Consider the following 9686-nt stretch of genomic DNA (forward strand, 5'->3'; position numbering starts at 1 on the left):
CTGGTATATTACTATGCAATATCATATTTCTTATTAGTCTAAATGATTTCGTAATTCAGGCAACGGGCTGGGATGTATTTTTAAACGGTTTCTCCCCATGTATCTGTCTTTATTCATAATAAAGTTCGAATACATAACACACATGTCATTGGTTGAAAGAGCGTGCTCTATCAAAGTACAAAGCATAGAACTGAGCTAAAGCTGTCACGCCATCCTCCAAATGGTAATATGTTTGACCTTTTTCAGGACTTCTTTCAAGCTTTTCGTTAATTGAAAGTGAAATTTCGTAACAAGCGAGAAGGCAAGTAGCAACAGAAAAGACAAACAAATGTTTATAAACATGTCAAGCGCCGTAATTAACCTTATTATAACGTAAGCAGAGACGAAAATTCCTTAAAGAGAAAACTAAAGAACAGTCCGATTTTGAAGGTTTTCACGCTCGGTCAGATAGCAAGCTTAGGTACGATAATAAAAATCAAACACAGCTAAATTCTCGCATAGTACATACAGTTTCGTATTCGAAAACAAAACAGAACAAAACAGCAATGATGAAAAATATAGCTAAACTGGCATAGCTGTTAAAATTCATTTTTATCATGACGGTGTCAGGGCGACTGCGATCATACTGAGGTCCATTGTGGCTAGCTCATCATTTCAATCTCCGGTCATCGCAGTCAAGAAAGCCTCAGAAATTACATCGGCCGCCCTTCGAGTGAACGACTAAGAGCTTACACTGATATCCTTTCTGATGCGTTGTGTGGAAGGCCACCTTAGTCACAGCAGGTAAGTTTTACGGCGCTGTCATCTCAAGTAATCTTTATTTTCTTGTGAATTCGGCTGTCGCTCATTCATAAAACACGCGCCTTGAGCAGTTTGTTTTCCAACTGTCATGAAAAAACTTGCGTGTTTTTATGAGCCACAATTTTGCTGGATTTCATTGAACATTTCAATTTCAGATTCTGTTTAAGACACTAAAGAACTTCAGGCAAACGTGTTAAATCCCACCAGATTGTGAACTTTGATGGTTTGTGAACTTTAATGGTTCGACATTTTTGACAGTTTAAGATTTAATCTTCTTCAACCAATCAGATTATTTGAACCATTCTCACAAGGATTCCGATGGCTTAATGTGGCGTTCGCTTTGAAAGTAAATTTTTTTTCGAAAAGTGAAAGTAATGCATGGGTAATTTAACGGATTCTTTATTATAAAACAAACAGAAAAGCCTTGACTGTGCTCTGGTTAGTTTTGAAGCACTAAGAAAGCGGTTAGAGTACTCAAAAAGTGGGGAGAAACACTACGTCTTCCTACGCTTTTTTCGTGCTCTGGCCGCTTCCTGAGTGCTTTACAACAAAACAGAGCACAGTCAAGGGTTATCTATTTGTTAATAACCATTTTTTCGATGACCGCCATATCTATTCATATTGTAATATGAGACCTTTCTTTCGCTTTCTTAAGCTTGTAAAATCTTCCAAATTTTTTCTACATTCCTTTGAAGGCTTATGAGGAAAAAGGAACTTTTTCTTTTAGGGTATTTTTAAAACAGAGTGTTTCTCAATCAAAATCTGTATGTAACTAAGGTACCCACTCTGTCATTGTATTTTCTTTAATAATACTACAAAGTAGGGTTTGTTTTTAAAGCATTGACCAGTCAAACCTTTTGTTTTGTTTAAGCCTTCATTTGCATTTCTATTAACTGAACTTTCTATCTACCTATCTATCTATCTATCTATCTATCTATCTATCTACGATATCGAAATTGTGTAAGCTTGCGTTGCTTGACGGTTTGCGGTATTCCTCTACAAGCATGAGAGCGAGGCAACCGTGAAAACGAGGCGGCTGATAAGAAAACAAATAACTTGGTTTGCTCCTCGTAAGTCTCTTCGCTCTCTGCTTCTCGTGGTACGAAGCTTGATTGAAAATCATGAAGAATTGCTCTCCTCCTAGAATGCTCAAAGTACTTACAAACGCACATCATTCGCGGTAGACCTGCATTCAATCAATGAGGTTTAATACACCATCTTACCTTTACATTACCTTGAATCCTGCATAGATTTAATCAACCTATACCTTCAAGGATTTAAGCTCGGTTAATGTTTATGCTGTTATGATATGTATGATTAATGATTGGATCGAAATTTATGTAGATAAAAAAAACCCTGCAAAAATATGAGTAAACTGTACCATCAAGCATTTAAGCTCGTGATGTTTATGCTGTAATGATATGTATAGTTAATGATTGAACTCGTTATCAACATCTTATTTAAAATTTATATAAATTAGAAAATCCTTCACAAATATAAGTAAACTGTAACATCAAGCATTTAAACTCATTTAATGTTTCTTCTTTTATAATAATCATTTTCAGCGTTTCAATAAAGCTTGAACTATTCATTTGTTGATTGACCATTTCACCTTTATTTCATTTTCAACCTAGGGTATCCCCAACGTTTTATCCAGGGTTTTTGTGATTATTAGGATTCCTAGAAAACATTTAGCATGTGCAATACTGGGGCGAATTTAGTTTTACAAGGATATGGGAGACCTCGAAACAAACATAGTATACAGGATATTTGGCTATCTTTGCAAATTCACCTAATGAACCATTGAATTTTATTTCCTTTAAATTAGCATAGTAGTAGATCCTAATGTTCATCGGAAGAGGGTAAAAGGTGTGCCATGTCCGGAAACAAATGTGAAAAAAGCAATGGATGTGCATGTGTACGAAGGTAAACTTGCCAATTTTGGTATATTGTTGCAGATAGATAATATGTTTTAAACATTTCATTTGTATTTGATAACAAAGGCCACATTCGCTTTCTACAAGCTTAAATTTTGGGAGGTATGCTCAAACGCTCAAAGCCTTATCCTCAAACGCTTGAGATACGCTCAGTGCTCTCGGCAAATGGAGTCTCTTGGATTTCTTTTAGGTGTTTGATATTTAAACGCCCAAGATCTAATTTATAATTCTCTTTACTTTCTGCCATACAATTTTTATGATGCTGTTTCTGAGAAATTGGCGTTGGATAATCTAGAAAATCCTTAAAGTTATAATTTTTTATCCTCATCACCTGCCTGATTTATATTTTTAAGAGAAATTTTGCTTTCGTCACTCATGGGAGTTAAAGGGTTTAGTGATTGTTTTCATTTATAAGGTCCTTATGCAAGGTCCTTATGGTCCTTTCTGTGTCACACATAAGTAACCTAAGACTTGAGATGAGAATTTCAGCTTCATTTTGCTCATGTTTCCTTAGTGCTTGCTGCGATCAGTCCTGCCACACTATTCCATGTGACTTTATGTTCCAAAGTAATAGTGATGGACAAAGCATTGATGCAGGCTCAAAATACTCATTAGAAATACCTCGATTATATTTTTGGTTTAGATCGAAAACGACCCTGTTAACTTACGATTATTTGAAGCGCTTTATATCCGAAGGTAAAAGCCAGAACTTTTAAGACTCCCGGGAAGAATGTATTGAGCTATGAGACCTTTTATTCTAAACTAGACTACTTAGATCTTTTGTTCTCGCTAAAACTCATCGGCAATTTTCTATGTTATAGTGTGTTACCATCGCTGATAAGACATGTATGTGACTCTTAAACTCAGTGATCAGTAGCAACTGTCTTTAATGACCAGAGAAAGGAACAAGTAACACAAGATTCATATATCCTAACTTCTCCCTTCTTTTGGAGTAAGCTTACTTCGAAAACAAAACATAAACATAACCGGTAGTCAGAGTCTCTAAAATGAATGCTTAGAGTTCTATTGAGCTGAAGTCAATTTTCACACGGCCAATTACACAAAAAAGTCACTGAACCTCGAGGGTGGCTTTAGAGCTTTTGCTCGAGTATTCTTCACTGGAACAGATTTTGGGGTCGATATTTGCTTCGGTTCATGATTAGCTGGTATAAAAGCCTGCTTTAAAGGCTGGCTTTCATTCTTTATAAAGACTGGCTGTCACTGCCTTCAACTGGCTTGGGTTGTTCAGCTGGTCGTTCAGCTTGCTTCAGAAATTCCCGATTTCTATGGAGCATTTTATTGTCTAAACCGGATTTTACTACATGGGACATGTCGAATTGCTTCTCGATACAGGCACCCATCTACTGCTAGGGTATAGGAGGAGCGATCGTGGCACCATTTGGCCTTTTGCCTTTTCAATTTCAGCTTTGTAATCACATTTTCTGGGATCTTGGGTTGCAGTAGAATAGAATAGAATACGTCTAGACATCAACCTCTGTGCAGGACGCTATTAATTTTTTTTGGGTTGGTCCAACAGGGCTAATTACGGGTCTTTGTTGTGTTTGAGAGCCTTTTTGAGCAAAGACTTAACAATTTCCACAGCAGACTCCCCTTTCCGTTGAATCTGGTGATGTGGGGAGGAAGATAGGTGAGTGAAATCCCAATCGAACGAAAACTGATGAAATTCATAGCTTGTAGACCGAGGAACATTCTTTGCAGTTTTTTTGAAGTGCTATGTCTTCTGAGTTGTTCCTTGAATATTTCAATTACGAAACTGGAAGTGTTTTCTTCCAAGAAATCCTAGTAGAAGTCAACAGGTATGAAGTCTGAAATGGTCAGAAGCTACTCGATTTTACGGGTGGTCAGGAAATTCGTGACTCTGCTTCAGAAGCGTCTGATTCTTAGCTTGAAATTCATTGAAAATTGAGGGTTGCTTGATCTAGTCACGCAATTCTGCATTTATGCTAGGCCAGAATAAAGTGTCTCTAGCTTTACGCGGGCAAGCCTCTACTCCTTAATTGCTGGAAAGGAATCTGGAATTTACTTTAGGTCTAAGTTACTAAGGGATTACTACTCTCGAGCCTTTGAACAGAACACCATTATGTACTATTAGCTCGTCACGGTAAGAATATTACTCCCGGATCTTGATTGGCACCTGATCTTTGTTGACCCAGTCGTTCTGGTGTAACCTTCACGGTTTGCATAGGGTCTTGGCTCTCCAGCTTCAGGAAAAATACTTCACATTATTCTTCTGTCCCAGAAGTTTCATCCCGTACGGCTCTAGATAAATGGTCAGATAAGAATATTTGGGAATCAGGTTCGTTCTTAACTGAAAAATTCGTTGCAGCCTGAAAAACAATCTTTGGAGAAGGCAAGGAGCTGATAGCAGAGGCCGTTCTTGAATATTGATTCAAGAGGCTTCTGGTCAGTTTACTAGATATTGGTTGAATCTTTCATACGCAAAGACTATTCCCAGTCATGTTGGTTGGAAAGGACCAAAGTTTGAAGTTTATTTTCGCTGAATATCCTTTTCGTCTTCTGTCTGCTTGTCTCCAGCGCCTATGATTGTCTTCATTTGCTGCGAGGAGATTTCATCTGTAAGGCTTTCTTCAAGTCAGGGATATTTCTCTTTGACTCTGTCACCTTAATTCTTTAAGCCGATAATGAGCCTGTCCCCGATCAGCTCATCTGCTGGTGCACTGAGCGCGGCAAATTTTCTTAGAAGTATGACATAGCTTTGCACAGATTATTCGCTTTGTTTTACACACGTATTAAAACATACCGTTCGTACACTAAATTCTGTTGGGCTTGAATTAGTTTTCCAAGGATTCTAACAGCTTTCGATTTTCTTGTTATCTTCCTCCCAAAGGTTTAGGTTGAGCAGAATCTGAAAGGCATTCTCTACCCATCGATAAACGCAAAGTCGCTCTAGGAACCGATTCTTGTCGCTTATCGAGTCCTGTTGCCATCTCATAATCGCTCCATTGCTGCTCGAAAAGTCCCAGTTGCCAGCAATGTCACCACAGCACTTCATAAGAATTGGTAGCGGAAAATTATGTGTAATAACTGGACGATAAATTGGGGTAGTAGGTTGACCTGAGCTAGGAGCTGGCGATGATGGTGTGGCGATTTGCGGACCCAACTCAACGTTGTCGTTGTCTGCCAACATTTTCTTAGACTTTGAGCGCAAGATTCATTCTGAAATGGCGAAGAAGGGAAGGAAACAGCATCAGGACGGCATCTTCGGCGTTTGGTGTTCGAAAAAAGGTGTAGAATTCTCAAATAATATACTTTTTCTCCTGAAGCCATTTTAATATATGTGACCCTTAAACCTAGTGGTAAGGTTAGAAAAACACGTTTATTTTCGGGCTTCCTTTCTACCGATCCACTCACATTCAAGAAGCGATCATTGAAACCCATGGCGTGATCATATTGGGAAGTGTCAATCACACTTCCCCTTTTCTACAAACACGATATTACACTCATACTATGTGAAGTGTTCTAAGAAAGTTTTGTAATACTTTATAGAATGTCACTGCCCGGTGGACGAAAGTAAAAGAAACAAAACGTTTACTTAATGTCTATCCATGTTTGATCTTTAAGCGTACTTGTGAGCAAGACTGATTCCTTCTAGTTGAGTGTTCGAAGTTCCTTCCGCGTTCGCTCTTGGACTTGGAACGAGGTCGCGTTTGTTTCTCCTCAAAAGAGAGTTCTCTGTATTGACGACGACAGATCTTGGTGCCTGTGATCTGCGAACAACCACCTCAAGGGTTTTGTTGTCTGGTATCCAAACTTTGTCGCCCATGTTCAAGTCAGGGAGGACTGACGCTCGATGACGTATGTTTTATTTATCAGTTTGTTGAAGCCTTTTCTTGCGTTCTGTCTTCTGCAAACGTTTTAAGTTTGGCAGTTTGGGAATTAGCTTTTCTGGTGACATTGAAAGGGTAGAGCGTATTTTCCTTCCCATAAGTAGTAGTTCTGTAGGGGTGTATCCATTCTCCGGTGGTGTCGATATGTATGACAAGAATGCTAAATATGGATCTTCTGGTTTCTTAGCTATTTTTTTTAGCAGTCTGAACTGCTTTTTCCACCTCTCCGTTGCTCGGCGGGTAGGTAGAGCTGCTTGTGATGTGAGTAAAACCCCATTCTTTTCCAAATTTTGAAAATGGTAAATAAGTCTGTGACAACCTTTTGCCAGGGTCCTTCTGGCAATGCTGTAGCATTCATGGGCTCAGCATGGTTTTTCCGATGTTTGCAGCAAGTTGGGCAGATTTTTATTATGTCTTCGATCTGATTATCTAGGTCAGGCCACCACCACTCGCGGCCTCTCTCACGATATCTACATATTCCTTGATGAACTGCGTGAATTTTATCCAGTATGTCCAGAAATGAAGGAATGATTCATCTTGTATCTTTTATTAGAATACCTCTTTGGGCGGTATTGCCGGTTCTTTCTGGCCAATAAGCTTTAAGAGCTCCATTAGCTTCTATGTGGCCAACCTTCGATACAGAATTCTTGACGTTCTCTGTATATTTCATCCTCTTGTTGGTGGAGTCGTATTTCTTCCAATCTCAGTTCTATCTGCAGGTGGTAGACTTTCCTAAACGGAAGCTACATGCAGAATCCGATCTTCTGTAAAACATTTATCTTGTGGGCGGCTTTCTTAGAGGTGTTCTAGATAGGGTATCTATTACGGGAGACTTTATCAAGCTTTTCTTGACAGAATCCAGAGTTGCAGTCTAATTTGGAAAAGACCTTAGGTCCACTGACTTGACTCAATAGGTTGTTGATCTTAGGAAGAGGGTATGTCTCTCGTAGAACGTTCTAGTTAAGCCTAGCGAGATCCACCACTGATTCAGATGATTGCTATCACGCTCACCTCCAAGGAGGAGGGGGATAGAAAAGGTGCCCTAAAAATAGCCTGATCCTAAGGGTTGTCCAATACCACGGCTTGATACAAGTCGTCTAATGTATTCACAAGTCGTACGATTCGTACGAGTCTTTTTAAACAAATTTTCCTTTACTATTAAATTATTTATGAATACCGCCAATGAAAGTCAAAAAGAAAATAATTTCTTCCCCACTGACCCTCCAGCCCAAAGGGCTTCGAAAACACCATTCCTAATGGGGATTATTTGGTCCATTCAGTGCGCAGTGCTTTTTTTTGCCAAGACGAGAAATGCAGTGGTTGTTTGTCTACTGCAAGCAAGGCTTTTTTTGGGAACACGCGTTGCTTTTAGAACGAGGAACACTTTCGTTGTTTGTGCACTTCGCACGTTGCTTTTCAGTAGAGCAAAGATTTCTCCTGTTATTTGTGCACTTCAAGCGGTGCTTTTAGAGCGAGGAATACTTTGTTTTTGGTGCACTTCACTTCGTGCTTTAAGAACGAGGAATACTTTGTTTTTTATATACTTTAGTGGTGCTTTTAGAACTACGAATACTCATGTTGTTTGTGCATTTCACGCAGTGCTTTTAGTACGAGGAATACTCTTGTTTTTTGTGCACTTCGCGCGTTGCTTTTCAGTGTAACAAAGATTACTGTTGTTGTTTGTGCACTTCTCGCAGCGCTTTTAGAACGAGGAATACTCTTGTTATTTATGCACTCTGCGTGGCACTTAAAGCAGTGCGAGGATCTTCTTGTTTGTGCTCTTCGCGCGGTGGTGTTATGGTGAATAAATTTTTCCTAGTGACATTCATGGATAGACAGCACAGCTTTACGACTCGTTTCCTTTCCATGGTTTCCGTAATGAATGTTCATTACGGGTGTCTCAACCAAGCAGTGATGTAATTATCGCAAGACAAAAAAGGAGTCATTCCTGTTTCGTGCAGAGCTCATGACGCGCACCTCACTGATCATTTACCCCCTCAAAGGAATTAAGCGCCATCATAAAATTGTCCTGAAACTTCTTATTGCTACACTTTTAATACTTGATAAGGACACAAACATTTACGCTTGAATAGGTGGAGGAATGGAAACTAAGTCCAGTCCTAATATTCTCACGTTTAAAATGGCGGGCCTAATTGGTATCATCTCATGTCTCGTGTGGAATATTTCATTTTAACAGCAACAATAATTTTTTGTCATCAAGCTCTTCTTGGATGGTTCCATTTATTCAGTTCTAAAGTACCTAAAGTACCTGATGGATCACAAGTCACCTGAACAGTGCTCACTGCGGCATGTAAGCTTACGTATGCATGGTCGTGCTCGCTTAGTGATCGGTATTTGCAAGAGCAATTCAGCCCATTCATAATTCGGACGTAGATCATCTCTTAGCGATCGTTTTATTGCGAGTTTCATGGTTAAGACCGGGTTAAGGTCACTTTATCTTCAATTGAAAAACGGCCTTAAAAATTATAGAGACTTTGGATGCTTGGAGTATAATATGTATGGAAATATGGCCTAACAAACATAAATCAGAGAAAATTCAAGCATCTTTAAAAATATCATCGTATCTAGGTGAAAAAATCATCATTTGTGCTCTATGATAGTTACAAGGTTTTCACTGAAAAAAAACCGTTATTTTGCTAAACCGCTGGGTGTCTGTAGTACTAATCAGAGGCCTTCTTAGAGCATTTGTAAGCTACGAGTCGAGGTATTTCTAAATAATGACACTTATTTGGCTTTAATGTTTCATTTTCACTCACTAAATACAAAATAGAGGCTATATGTCAACAATTTGGTCTGTTTAGCATGAATTATGCTCAAAATTCCATTTTGCTCGGCCCAAGAGGGGGATGGAGAGTTTGTGCCGAAAACCTAACAAACCTCAATAAGCCAAATTTTTTTCACTTGATTTTGATAAATGGAACGCTAAAGTACATACTGGATTTGGTATGAAAGTTATGAAAGAAGGCACGTGAATGTTTTGGTTTTTTGAAAAATTGGCGATTTTGGGTAGTGATTTTGACCTCAAATTTGACCTAACTTTAGCCCCAGGCCCGTCTCT

General features: G+C 38.9%; 1 pseudogene; it reads right to left on the bottom strand.

Moving 5' to 3' along the window:
* LOC149044143 (uncharacterized) overlaps positions 1–9686 on the bottom strand; it is a 280943-nt pseudogene that overhangs the window by 241484 nt on the left and 29773 nt on the right.

The sequence above is a fragment of the Pocillopora damicornis genome, chromosome 6, assembly GCF_964200805.1.
Source record: "Pocillopora damicornis chromosome 6, jaPocDami1.2, whole genome shotgun sequence".
Lineage (NCBI taxonomy): Eukaryota > Metazoa > Cnidaria > Anthozoa > Scleractinia > Pocilloporidae > Pocillopora > Pocillopora damicornis.